Raw genomic sequence first — 12,580 nt, forward strand, 5'->3', positions numbered from 1 at the left:
TGATAAATCAGGACAAGTGTGAAGTTTTCTGGATGGGGGAGGAAGGTAGAGAATTCGACCTTCCGGACAGCCTCCCTGTGGCCAACCACCAAATTAAGATTCTAGGAATACGATTCGACCAGGGCGATTATGCCACAGCAAATTGGGAAAGGATACTGGAAGAGGCGACCCGGAAAGTAAGAAGTTGGAGAGGATGGAAATTCTCTCTGAGGGAAAAGGTTGACTTGTGTAAAACCTATCTGATTCCATTGTTTTTATATGTCAGTTATGTATGTTTTTTGCCACAACCACTGTGGTCTAAAATTGGCTCTTTGTTTTTCCTGCTGTTGTGGGGAAACAAAATGAATATAGTCAAGAGAGGCATTGCGTGCAAACCGAGGACCAAGGGGGGGGGGGGGGGGGTGGATATGGTCAACCCGGTGGTGTTTTTTATAACAGCTTTTTTAAAAATGAATTTCGGGGGTCTGTTTTCAGAGACCCCTCCTCGGTGGGCAGACGGTTTTAGGGAATGGATATCCCCCTTCCTCACAGTGTGGATAGAAGGAGGTCACTTGAGAAACTCTCGGCCTAGAAGAGGCTACCTCCTGATCTATGTGATCCAGTGCTTGAAAGTGATTGGGCGATGGGGCTTGGGAGTGGGGGAGTTAAGAGATCTCAGTAGGAAGGAGTTAGGGAAGAGGGTCTTGCAAACTCACTTCCATGTCCCATTGGCCCTGAAGGATTGCCCAGAAACTGTATGTTCAGAAGGGATTTCTCTGATAAATTCTCAGAGGATCCCGTTGAAATTTAGGGACATCGCCTGGTTCTCATTCCAAGGGAAGCTCTATGTTAGGGGGAACCTGAAGTTTAGAAGATCCAATGATCGTGATTGTCCACGGGAGGAGTGTCAAGGTCAGGAGGAGAGTATGGACCATTTCTTGCTTCAGTGTCCTTTTAATATAAACATTTGCAAAAGAGTGTCAAGCGCTCTAGGAATACCTTGTCTTTCTGGTTTGGATCACCAGGGATGGGCATTTGGGGCACTCAAAGGGTATGAGGAATTTGATTTATGCACAATTTTTATGATAAGTTTAGCTGTCAGGTATCACTTATGGAATGCACGGTGTCAGGTTTCATTGAGAAATAAAATCCTTCCCTGCGAAGTGGTGGAGGGCTTAATACTACACGAGGTGAAGCGGATGATGGAAATGGAGGAGGAGAGATTGGATGTCACCAGTTGGTCCCACTTGTGGCGCCGGCTGAAGCCCCCTTAGTGGGTGATGGAAAATTTTCAGCCTCCAGGTACTGGTAAAAAATTTCTATAACTATCTCACTTTTTAGTTGAAATAGAATTTTGAGATTTGGTTTGGTTTTAAATGGCTGCGTACACTGGAAGAGCTACCTAGATTTGTTATTGACTCCTCATTAAATGTTGGATTGTCCTGGGAGAAAGTAGAGTGTATGGGGTGGTAGGTGAGAGGGTGAGTGGGTTGAGAGTGGAGTGAAAGGTGGTGGTGGGGAATGAAAGGAAGTGTGAGAGTGGTATGCATGGGCTCAAGAACAGGTGAGGGGGGAGTAAGGAGAAAAAGGAGGAGGCTAGTCTCAGGACAAGACTTAAGGGGAAAATTGAAGGGAAAGATGGAATTTGGAAATATGTCAAACAGGGGAGAAGTGGTAGGAACAAATGGGAAAATTTGTTTGAGATTTTGTTCTTTTTTTAAAATTTTATTTATTTATTGTAAATTTGTAAATGTGTAAATAAAATGTAAGAAGGTTGCAATATTTCAAATAAAAACATTACCAGTATATAGTAGTACAGTGCTGCATTGTGATGACCACCAGTATATAGTAGTACAGTACAGTAATCCACTGCTGTATCTTGCAGCTCCATGTCAGACTCAGTTTTAGTCTCCTAATTAGTGCTGAATATCTGTGCTGCATTGTAGTGACCAGTATATAGTAGTACAGTGCTGCATTGTGGTGACCACCAGTATATAGTAGTACAGTACAGTAGTTCACTGTTGTATCCTGCAGCTCCGTGTCCGACTCAGTTCTATTCTCCTGATCAGTGCTCAATATATGTTCTGCATTGTGGTGACTAGTATACAGTAGTATAGTGCTGCATTGTGGTGACCACCAGTATATAGTAGTACAGTAAAGTAGTCCACTGCTGTATCTTGCAGCTCCGTGTCAGACTCAGTTCTAGTATCCTGATTAGTGCTCAATATCTGTGCTGCATTGTGGTGACCAGTATATAGTAGTACAGTGCTGCATTGTGTAGACCAACAGTATATAGTAGTACAGTACAGTAGTCCATTGCTGTATTTTGCAGCTCCATGTCAGACTCAGTTCTATTCTCCTGATCCGTGCTTAATATCTGTGCTTCATTGTGGTGACCAGTATATAGTAGTACAGTGCTGCATTGTGGTGAACACCAGTATATAGTAGTACAGTACAGTAGTTCACTGTTGTATCCTGCAGCTCCGTGTCAGACTCAGTTCTATTCTCCTGATCAGTGCTCAATATCTGTGCTGCATTGTGGTGACTAGTATACAGTAGTATAGTGCTGCATTGTGGTGACCACCAGTATATAGTAGTACAGTATAGTAGTCCACTGCTGTATCTTGTAGCTCCGTGTCAGACTCAGTTATATTCTCCTGATCAGTGCTCAATATCTGTGCTGCATTGTGGTGATCAGTAGACAGTAGTACAGTGCTGTATTGTGGTGACCACCAGTATATAGTAGTGCAGTACAGTAGTCCAATGCTGTATCTTGCAGCTCTATGTCAGACTTAGTTCTAGTATCCTGATCAGTGCTCAATATCTGTGCTGCATTGTGGTGACCAGTATATAGTAGTACAGTGCTGCATTGTGGTGACCACCAGTATATAGTAGTATAGTACAGTAGTCCATTGAAGTATCTTGCAGCTCCGTGTCAGACTCAGTTTTTTTCTCCTGATCAGTGCTCAATATCTGTGCTGCATTGTGGTGACCAGTATATAGTAGTACAGTGCTGCATTTCGGTGACCGTCAGTATATAGTAGTACAGTACAGTAGTCCATTGCTGTATCCTGCAGCTCCATGTCATACTCAGTTCTATTCTCCTGATCAGTGCTCAATATCTGTGCTGCATTGTGGTGACCAGTATATAGTAGTACAGTGCTGCATTGTAGTGACCACCAGTATATAGCAGTACAGTACAGTAGTCCACTGCTGCATCTTGCAGCTCCGTGTCAGACTCAGTTCTGTTCTTCTGATCAGTGCTCAATATCTGTGCTGCATTGTGGTGACCAGTATATAGTAGTACAGTGCTGCATTGTGGTGACCACCAGTATATAGTAGTACAGTACAGTAGTCCACTGCTGTATCTTGCAGCTACATGTCAGACTCAGTTTTAGTCTCCTGATCAGTGCTCAATATCTGTGCTGCATTGTGGTGACCAGTATATAGTAGTACAGTGCTACATTGTGGTGACCACCAGTATATAGTACAGTACAGTACAGTAGTTCACGGTTGAATCCTGCAGCTCCGTGTCAGACTCAGTTCTATTCTCCTGATCAGTGCTCAATATCTGTGCTGCATTGTGGTGACTAGTATACAGTAGTATAGTGCTGCATTGTGGTGACCACCAGTATATAGTAGTACAGTAAAGTAGTCCACTGCTGTATCTTGCAGCTCCGTGTCAGACTCAGTTCTAGTATCCTGATCAGTGCTCAATATCTGTGCTGCATTGTGGTGACCAGTATATAGTAGTACAGTGCTGCATTGTGTTGACCAACAGTATATAGTAGTATAGTACAGTAGTCCATTGCTGTATTTTGCAGCTCCATGTCAGACTCAGTTCTATTCTCCTGATCAGTGCTTAATAGCTGTGCTGCATTGTGGTGACCAGTATATAGTAGTACAACGCTGCATTGTGGTGACCACCAGTATATAGTAGTACAGTCTAGTAGTCCACTGCTGTATCTTGTAGCTCCGTGTCAGACTCAGTTATATTCTCCTGATCAGTGCTTAATATCTGTGCTGCATTGTGGTGACCAGTATACAGTAGTACAGTGCTGCATTGTGTTGACCAACAGTATATAGTAGTATAGTACAATAGTTCATTGCTGTATTTTGCAGCTCCATGTCAGACTCAGTTCTATTCTCCTGATAAGTGCTCAATATCTGTGCTGCATTGTGGTGACCAGTATATAGTAGTACAGTGCTGCATTGTGGGGACCACCGGCATATAGTAGTACAGTACAGTAGTACACTGCTGTATCTTGCAACTCCGTGTCAGACTCAGTTCTATTCTCCTGATCAGTACTCAATATCTGTGCTGCATTGTGGTGACCAGTATATAGTAGTACAGTGCTGCATTGTGGTTACCACCACTTGTACAGTACAGTAGTCCACTGCTGCATCTTGCAGCTTCGTGTCAGACTCAGTTCTGTTCTCCTGATCAGTGCTCAATATCTGTGCTGCATTGTGGTGACCAGTATATAGTAGTACAGTGCTGCATTGTGATGACCACCAGTATATAGTAGTACAGTACAGTATTCCACTGCTGTATCTAGCAGCTCCATGTCAGACTCAGTTTTAGTCTACTAATCAGTGCTCAATATCTGTGCTGCATTGTGGTGACCAGTATATAGTAGTACAGTGCTGCATTGTGTTGACCAACAGTATATAGTAGTACAGTACAGTAGTCCATTGCTGTATTTTGCAGCTCCATGTCAGACTCAGTTCTATTCTCCTGATCCGTGCTTAATATCTGTGCTGCATTGTGGTGACCAGTATATAGTAGTACAGTGCTGCATTGTGGTGAACACCAGTATATAGTAGTACAGTACAGTAGTTCACTGTTGTATCCTGCAGCTCCGTGTCAGACTCAGTTCTATTCTCCTGATCAGTGCTCAATATCTGTGCTGCATTGTGGTGACTAGTATACAGTAGTATAGTGCTGCATTGTGGTGACCACCAGTATATAGTAGTACAGTATAGTAGTCCACTGCTGTATCTTGTAGCTCCGTGTCAGACTCAGTTATATTCTCCTGATCAGTGCTCAATATCTGTGCTGCATTGTGGTGATCAGTAGACAGTAGTACAGTGCTGTATTGTGGTGACCACCAGTATATAGTAGTGCAGTACAGTAGTCCAATGCTGTATCTTGCAGCTCTATGTCAGACTTAGTTCTAGTATCCTGATCAGTGCTCAATATCTGTGCTGCATTGTGGTGACCAGTATATAGTAGTACAGTGCTGCATTGTGGTGACCACCAGTATATAGTAGTATAGTACAGTAGTCCATTGAAGTATCTTGCAGCTCCGTGTCAGACTCAGTTTTTTTCTCCTGATCAGTGCTCAATATCTGTGCTGCATTGTGGTGACCAGTATATAGTAGTACAGTGCTGCATTTCGGTGACCGTCAGTATATAGTAGTACAGTACAGTAGTCCATTGCTGTATCCTGCAGCTCCATGTCATACTCAGTTCTATTCTCCTGATCAGTGCTCAATATCTGTGCTGCATTGTGGTGACCAGTATATAGTAGTACAGTGCTGCATTGTAGTGACCACCAGTATATAGCAGTACAGTACAGTAGTCCACTGCTGCATCTTGCAGCTCCGTGTCAGACTCAGTTCTGTTCTTCTGATCAGTGCTCAATATCTGTGCTGCATTGTGGTGACCAGTAAATAGTAGTACAGTGCTGCATTGTGGTGACCACCAGTATATAGTAGTACAGTACAGTAGTCCACTGCTGTATCTTGCAGCTACATGTCAGACTCAGTTTTAGTCTCCTGATCAGTGCTCAATATCTGTGCTGCATTGTGGTGACCAGTATATAGTAGTACAGTGCTACATTGTGGTGACCACCAGTATATAGTACAGTACAGTACAGTAGTTCACGGTTGAATCCTGCAGCTCCGTGTCAGACTCAGTTCTATTCTCCTGATCAGTGCTCAATATCTGTGCTGCATTGTGGTGACTAGTATACAGTAGTATAGTGCTGCATTGTGGTGACCACCAGTATATAGTAGTACAGTAAAGTAGTCCACTGCTGTATCTTGCAGCTCCGTGTCAGACTCAGTTCTAGTATCCTGATCAGTGCTCAATATCTGTGCTGCATTGTGGTGACCAGTATATAGTAGTACAGTGCTGCATTGTGTTGACCAACAGTATATAGTAGTATAGTACAGTAGTCCATTGCTGTATTTTGCAGCTCCATGTCAGACTCAGTTCTATTCTCCTGATCAGTGCTTAATAGCTGTGCTGCATTGTGGTGACCAGTATATAGTAGTACAACGCTGCATTGTGGTGACCACCAGTATATAGTAGTACAGTCTAGTAGTCCACTGCTGTATCTTGTAGCTCCGTGTCAGACTCAGTTATATTCTCCTGATCAGTGCTTAATATCTGTGCTGCATTGTGGTGACCAGTATACAGTAGTACAGTGCTGCATTGTGTTGACCAACAGTATATAGTAGTATAGTACAATAGTCCATTGCTGTATTTTGCAGCTCCATGTCAGACTCAGTTCTATTCTCCTGATAAGTGCTCAATATCTGTGCTGCATTGTGGTGACCAGTATATAGTAGTACAGTGCTGCATTGTGGGGACCACCGGCATATAGTAGTACAGTACAGTAGTACACTGCTGTATCTTGCAACTCCGTGTCAGACTCAGTTCTATTCTCCTGATCAGTACTCAATATCTGTGCTGCATTGTGGTGACCAGTATATAGTAGTACAGTGCTGCATTGTGGTTACCACCACTTGTACAGTACAGTAGTCCACTGCTGCATCTTGCAGCTTCGTGTCAGACTCAGTTCTGTTCTCCTGATCAGTGCTCAATATCTGTGCTGCATTGTGGTGACCAGTATATAGTAGTACAGTGCTGCATTGTGATGACCACCAGTATATAGTAGTACAGTACAGTATTCCACTGCTGTATCTAGCAGCTCCATGTCAGACTCAGTTTTAGTCTACTAATCAGTGCTCAATATCTGTGCTGCATTGTGGTGACCAGTATATAGTAGTACAGTGCTGCATTGTGGTGACCACCAGTATATAGTAGTACAGTACAGTAGTTCACTGTTGTATCCTGCAGCTCCGTTTCCGACTCAGTTCTATTCTCCCGATCAGTGCTCAATATCTGTTCTGCATTGTGGTGACTAGTATACAGTAGTATAGTGCTGCATTGTGGTGACCACCAGTATATAGTAGTACAGTAAAGTAGTCCACTGCTGTATCTTGCAGCTCCGTGTCAGACTCAGTTCTAATATCCTGATTAGTGCTCAATATCTGTGCTGCATTGTGGTGACCAGTATATAGTAGTACAGTGCTGCATTGTGTTGACCAACAGTATATAGTAGTACAGTACAGTAGTCCATTGCTGTATTTTGCAGCTCCATGTCAGACTCAGTTCTATTCTCCTGATCCGTGCTTAATATCTGTGCTGCATTGTGGTGACCAGTATATAGTAGTACAGTGCTGCATTGTGGTGACCACCAGTATATAGTAGTACAGTACAGTAGTTCACTGTTGTATCCTGCAGCTCCGTGTCAGACTCAGTTCTATTCTCCTGATCAGTGCTCAATATCTGTGCTGCATTGTGGTGACTAGTATACAGTAGTATAGTGCTGTATTGTGGTGACCACCAGTATATAGTAGTACAGTATAGTAGTCCACTGCTGTATCTTGCAGCTCCATGTCAGACTTAGTTCTAGTATCCTGATCAGTGCTCAATATCTGTGCTGCATTGTGGTGACCAGTATATAGTAGTACAGTGCTGCATTGTGGTTACCACCAATATATAGTAGTACAGTACAGTAGTCCATTGCAGTATCTTGCAGCTCCGTGTCAGACTCAGTTTTATTCTTCTGATCAGTGCTCAATATCTGTGCTGCATTGTGGTGACCAGTATATAGTAGTACAGTGCTGCATTTCGGTGACCACCAGTATATAGTAGTACTGTACAGTAGTCTATTGCTGTATCCTGCAGCTCCATGTCATACTCAGTTCTATTCTCCTGATCAGTGCTCAATATCTGTGCTGCATTGTGGTGACCAGTATGGAGTAGTACAGTGCTGCATTGTGTTGACCACCAGTATGTAGTAGTACAGTACAGTACAGTACAGTAGTCCACTGCTGTATCTTGCAGCTCCGTTTCAGACTCAGGTCTATTCTCCTGATCAGTGCTCAATATATGTGCTGCATTGTGGCGACCAGTTTATAGTAGTACAGTGCTGCATAGTGGTTACCACCAGTATATAGTAGTACAGTACAGTAGTCCAATGCTGTATCTTGCAGCTCCGTGCCAGACTCAGTTCTATTCTCCTGGTCAGTGCTCAATATCTGTGCTGCATTGTGGTGACTAGTATATAGTAGTACAGTGCTGCATTGTGGTTACCACCAGTATATAGTAGTACAGTACAGTAGTCCAATGCTGTATCTTGCAGCTCCATGTCAGACTCAGTTCTATTCTCCTGATCAGTGCTCAATATCTGTGCTGCATTGTGGTGACCAGTATATAGTAGTACAGTGCTGCATTGTGGTGACCACCAGTTTATAGTAGTACAGTACAGTAGTCCACTGCTGTATCTTGCAGCTCCGTGTCAGACTCAGTTCTTTTCTCCTGATCAGTACTCAATATCTGTGCTGCATTTCGATGACCAGTATATTGTGCTGCATTGTGGTGACCACCAGTATATAGTAGTACAGTACAGTAGTCCACTGTTGTATCCTGCAGCTCCGCGTCAGACTTAGTTCTATTCTCTTGATCAGTGCTCAATATCTGTGCTGCATTGTGGTGACCACCAGTATATAGTAGTACAGTACAGTAGTCCACTGCTGTATATTGAAGCTCTGTGTCACTTCTAGTATCCTGATCAGTACTCAATATCTGTGCTGCATTGTGGTGACTAGAATACAGTAGTATAGTGCTGCATTGTGGTGACCACCAGTATATAGTAGTACAGTAGTCCACAGCTGTATCTTGCAGCTCCGTGTCAGACTCAGTTCTAGTATCCTGATCAGTGTTCAATATCTGTGCTGCATTGTGGTGACCATTATATAGTAGTACAGTGCTGCATTGTGGTGACCACCAGTATATAGTAGTACAGTACAGGAGTAAATTGCTGTATCTTGCAGCTCCGTGTCAGACTCAGTTATTCTCCTGATCAGTGCTCAATATCTGTGCTGCATTGTGGTGAGCAGTATATAGTAGTACAGTGCTGCATTTTGGTGTCCACCAGTATATAGTAGTACAGTACAGTAGGCCACTGCTGTATATTGCAGCTCTGTGTCACTTCTAGTATCCTGATCAGTGCTCAATATCTGTGCTGCATTGTGGTGACTAGTATACAGTAGTATAGTGCTGCATTGTGGTGACCACCAGTATATAGTAGTACAGTACAGTAATCTACTGCTGTATCTTGCAGCTCCGTGTCAGACTCAGTTCTAGTATCCTGATCAGTGTTCAATATCTGTGCTGCATTGTGGTGACCAGTATATAGTAGTACAGTGCTGCATTGTGGTGACCACCAGTATATAGTAGTACAGCACAGTAGTCCATTGCTGTATCTTGCAGCTCCGTGTCAGACTCAGTTCTATTCTCCTGATCAGTGCTCAATATCTGTGCTGCATTGTGGTGAGCAGTATATAGTAGTACAGTGCTGCATTGTGGTGACCACCAGTATATAGTAGTACAGTACAGTAGGCCACTGCTGTATATTGCAGCTCTGTGTCACTTCTATTCTCCTGATCAGTGCTCAATATCTGTGCTGCATTGTGGTGACTAGTATACAGTAGTATAGTGCTGCATTGTGGTGACCACCAGTATATAGTAGTACAGTACTGTAGTCCAATGCTGTATCTTGCAGCTCAGTGTCAGACTCAGTTCTAGTATCCTGATCAGTGCTCAATATCTGTGCTGCATTGTGGTGACCAGTATATAGTAGTACAGTGCTGCATTGTGTTGACCACCAGTATATAGTAGTACAGTACAGTAGTCCACTGCTGTATTTTGCAGCTCAATGTCAGACTCAGTTCTTTTCACTTGATCAGTGCTCAATATCTGTGCTGCATTGTGGTGACCACCAGTATATAGTAGTACAGTACAGTAGTCCATAGCTGTATCTTGCAGCTCTTTGTCAGACTTAGTTCTATTCTCCTGATCAGTGCTCAATATCTGTGCTGCATTGTGGTGATCAGTATATAGTAATACAGAGCAGCATTGTGGTTACCACCAGTATATAGTAGTACAGTACAGTAGTACAATGCTGTATCTTGCAGCTCCGTGTCAGACTCAGTTCTATACTCCTGATCAGTGCTCAATGTCTGTGCTGCATTGTGGTGACCAGTATATAGTAGTACAGTGCTGCATTGTGATGACCACCAGTATGTAGTAGTACAGTACAGTAGTACACTGCTGTATCTTGCAGCTCTGTGTCAGACTCAGTTCTATTCTCCTGATCATTGCTCAATATCTGTGCTGCATTGTGGTGACCAGTATATAGTAGTACAGTGCTGCATTGTGGTTACCACCAGTATATAGTAGTACAGTACAGTAGTTCAATGCTGTGTCTTGCAGCTCCGTGTCAGACTCAGTTCTATTCCCCTGATCAGTGCTCAATATCTGTGCTGCATTGTGGTGAGCAGTATATAGTAGTACAGTGGTGCATTGTGGTGACCACCAGTATATAGTAGTACAGTACAGTAGGCCACTGCTGTATATTGCAGCTCTGTGTCACTTCTAGTATCCTGATCAGTGCTCAATATTTGTGCTGCATTGTGGTGACTAGTATACAGTAGTATAGTGCTGCATTGTGGTGACCACCAGTATATAGTAGTACAGTACAGTAGTAACATAGTAACATAGTAACATAGTATCTGAGGTTGAAAAAAAAATTGTCCATCGAGTTCAACCTATTTGTGGTCTCCTATGCATGATGATTTAACTAAAATTTCTGACTGATGCTGCTGTCAGCCGTTACATTTTATCCCTTTTTATAGTAACTATAATGCATGACTATGCACCATACCCCTGGATATCCTTATCCATTAGGAATTAATCTAACCCATTCTTAAAAGTGTTGACAGATTCCGCCATTACAACTCCCTCGGGCAGGGAATTCCAGTCCACTGCTGTATCTTGCAGCTCCGTGTCAGACTCAGTTCTATTCTCCTGATCAGTGCTCAATATCTGTGCTGCATTGTGGTGACCAGTATATAGTAGTACAGTGCTGCATTGTGGTTACCACCAGTATATAGTAGCACAGCACAGTAGTCCAATGCTGTATCTTGCAGCTCCGTGTCAGACTCAGTTCTATTCTCCTGATCAGTGCTCAATATCTGTGCTGCATTGTGGTGAGCAGTATATAGTAGTACAGTGCGGCATTGTGGTGACCACCAGTATATAGTAGTACAGTACAGTAGGCCACTGCTGTATATTGCAGCTCTGTGTCACTTCTAGTATCCTGATCAGTGCTCAATATCTGTGCTGAATTGTGGTGACTAGTATACAGTAGTATAGTGCTGCATTGTGGTGACCACCAGTATATAGTAGTACAGTACAGTAGTAACATAGTAACATAGTAACATAGTAACATAGTATCTGAGGTTGAAAAAAGACAATTGTCCATCGAGTTCAACCTATTTGTGGTCTCCTATGCATGATGATTTGACTAAAATTTCTGACTGATGCTGCTGTCAGCCGTTACATTTTATCACTATTTATAGTAACTATAATGCATGACTATGCACCATAACCCTGGATATCCTTATCCATTAGGAATTTATCTAACCCATTCTTAAAGGTATTGACAGATTCCGCCATTACAACTCCCTCGGGCAGGGAATTCCAGTCCACTGCTGTATCTTGCAGCTCCGTGTCAGACTCAGTTCTATTCTCCTGATCAGTGCTCAATATCTGTGCTGCATTGTGGTGACCAGTATATAGTAGTACAGTGCTGCATTGTGGTTACCACCAGTATATAATAGTACAGCACAGTAGTCCAATGCTGTATCTTGCAGCTCCGTGTCAGACTCAGTTCTATTCTCCTGATCAGATCTCAATATCTGTGCTGCATTGTGGTGAGCAGTATATAGTAGTACAGTGCTGCATTTTGGTGTCCACCAGTATATAGTAGTACAGTACAGTAGGCCACTGCTGTATATTGCAGCTCTGTGTCACTTCTATTCTCCTGATCAGTGCTCAATATCTGTGCTGCATTGTGGTGACTAGTATACAGTAGTATAGTGCTGCATTGTGGTGACCACCAGTATATAGTAGTACAGTACAGTAGTCCACTGCTGTATCTTGCAGCTCCGTGTCAGACTCAGTTCTAGTATCCTGATCAGTGTTCAATATCTGTGTTGCATTGTGGTGACCAGTATATAGTAGTACAGTGCTGCATTGTGGTGACCACCAGTATATAGTAGTACAGCACAGTAGTGCAATGCTGTATCTTGCAGCTCCGTGTCAGACTCAGTTCTATTCTCCTGATCAGTGCTCAATATCTGTGCTGCATTGTGGTGAGCAGTATACAGTAGTATAGTGCTGCATTGTGGTGACCACCAGTATATAGTAGTACAGTATAGTAGTCCAATGCTGTATCTT

Source organism: Pseudophryne corroboree, chromosome 7, assembly GCF_028390025.1.
Source record: "Pseudophryne corroboree isolate aPseCor3 chromosome 7, aPseCor3.hap2, whole genome shotgun sequence".
NCBI lineage: Eukaryota > Metazoa > Chordata > Amphibia > Anura > Myobatrachidae > Pseudophryne > Pseudophryne corroboree.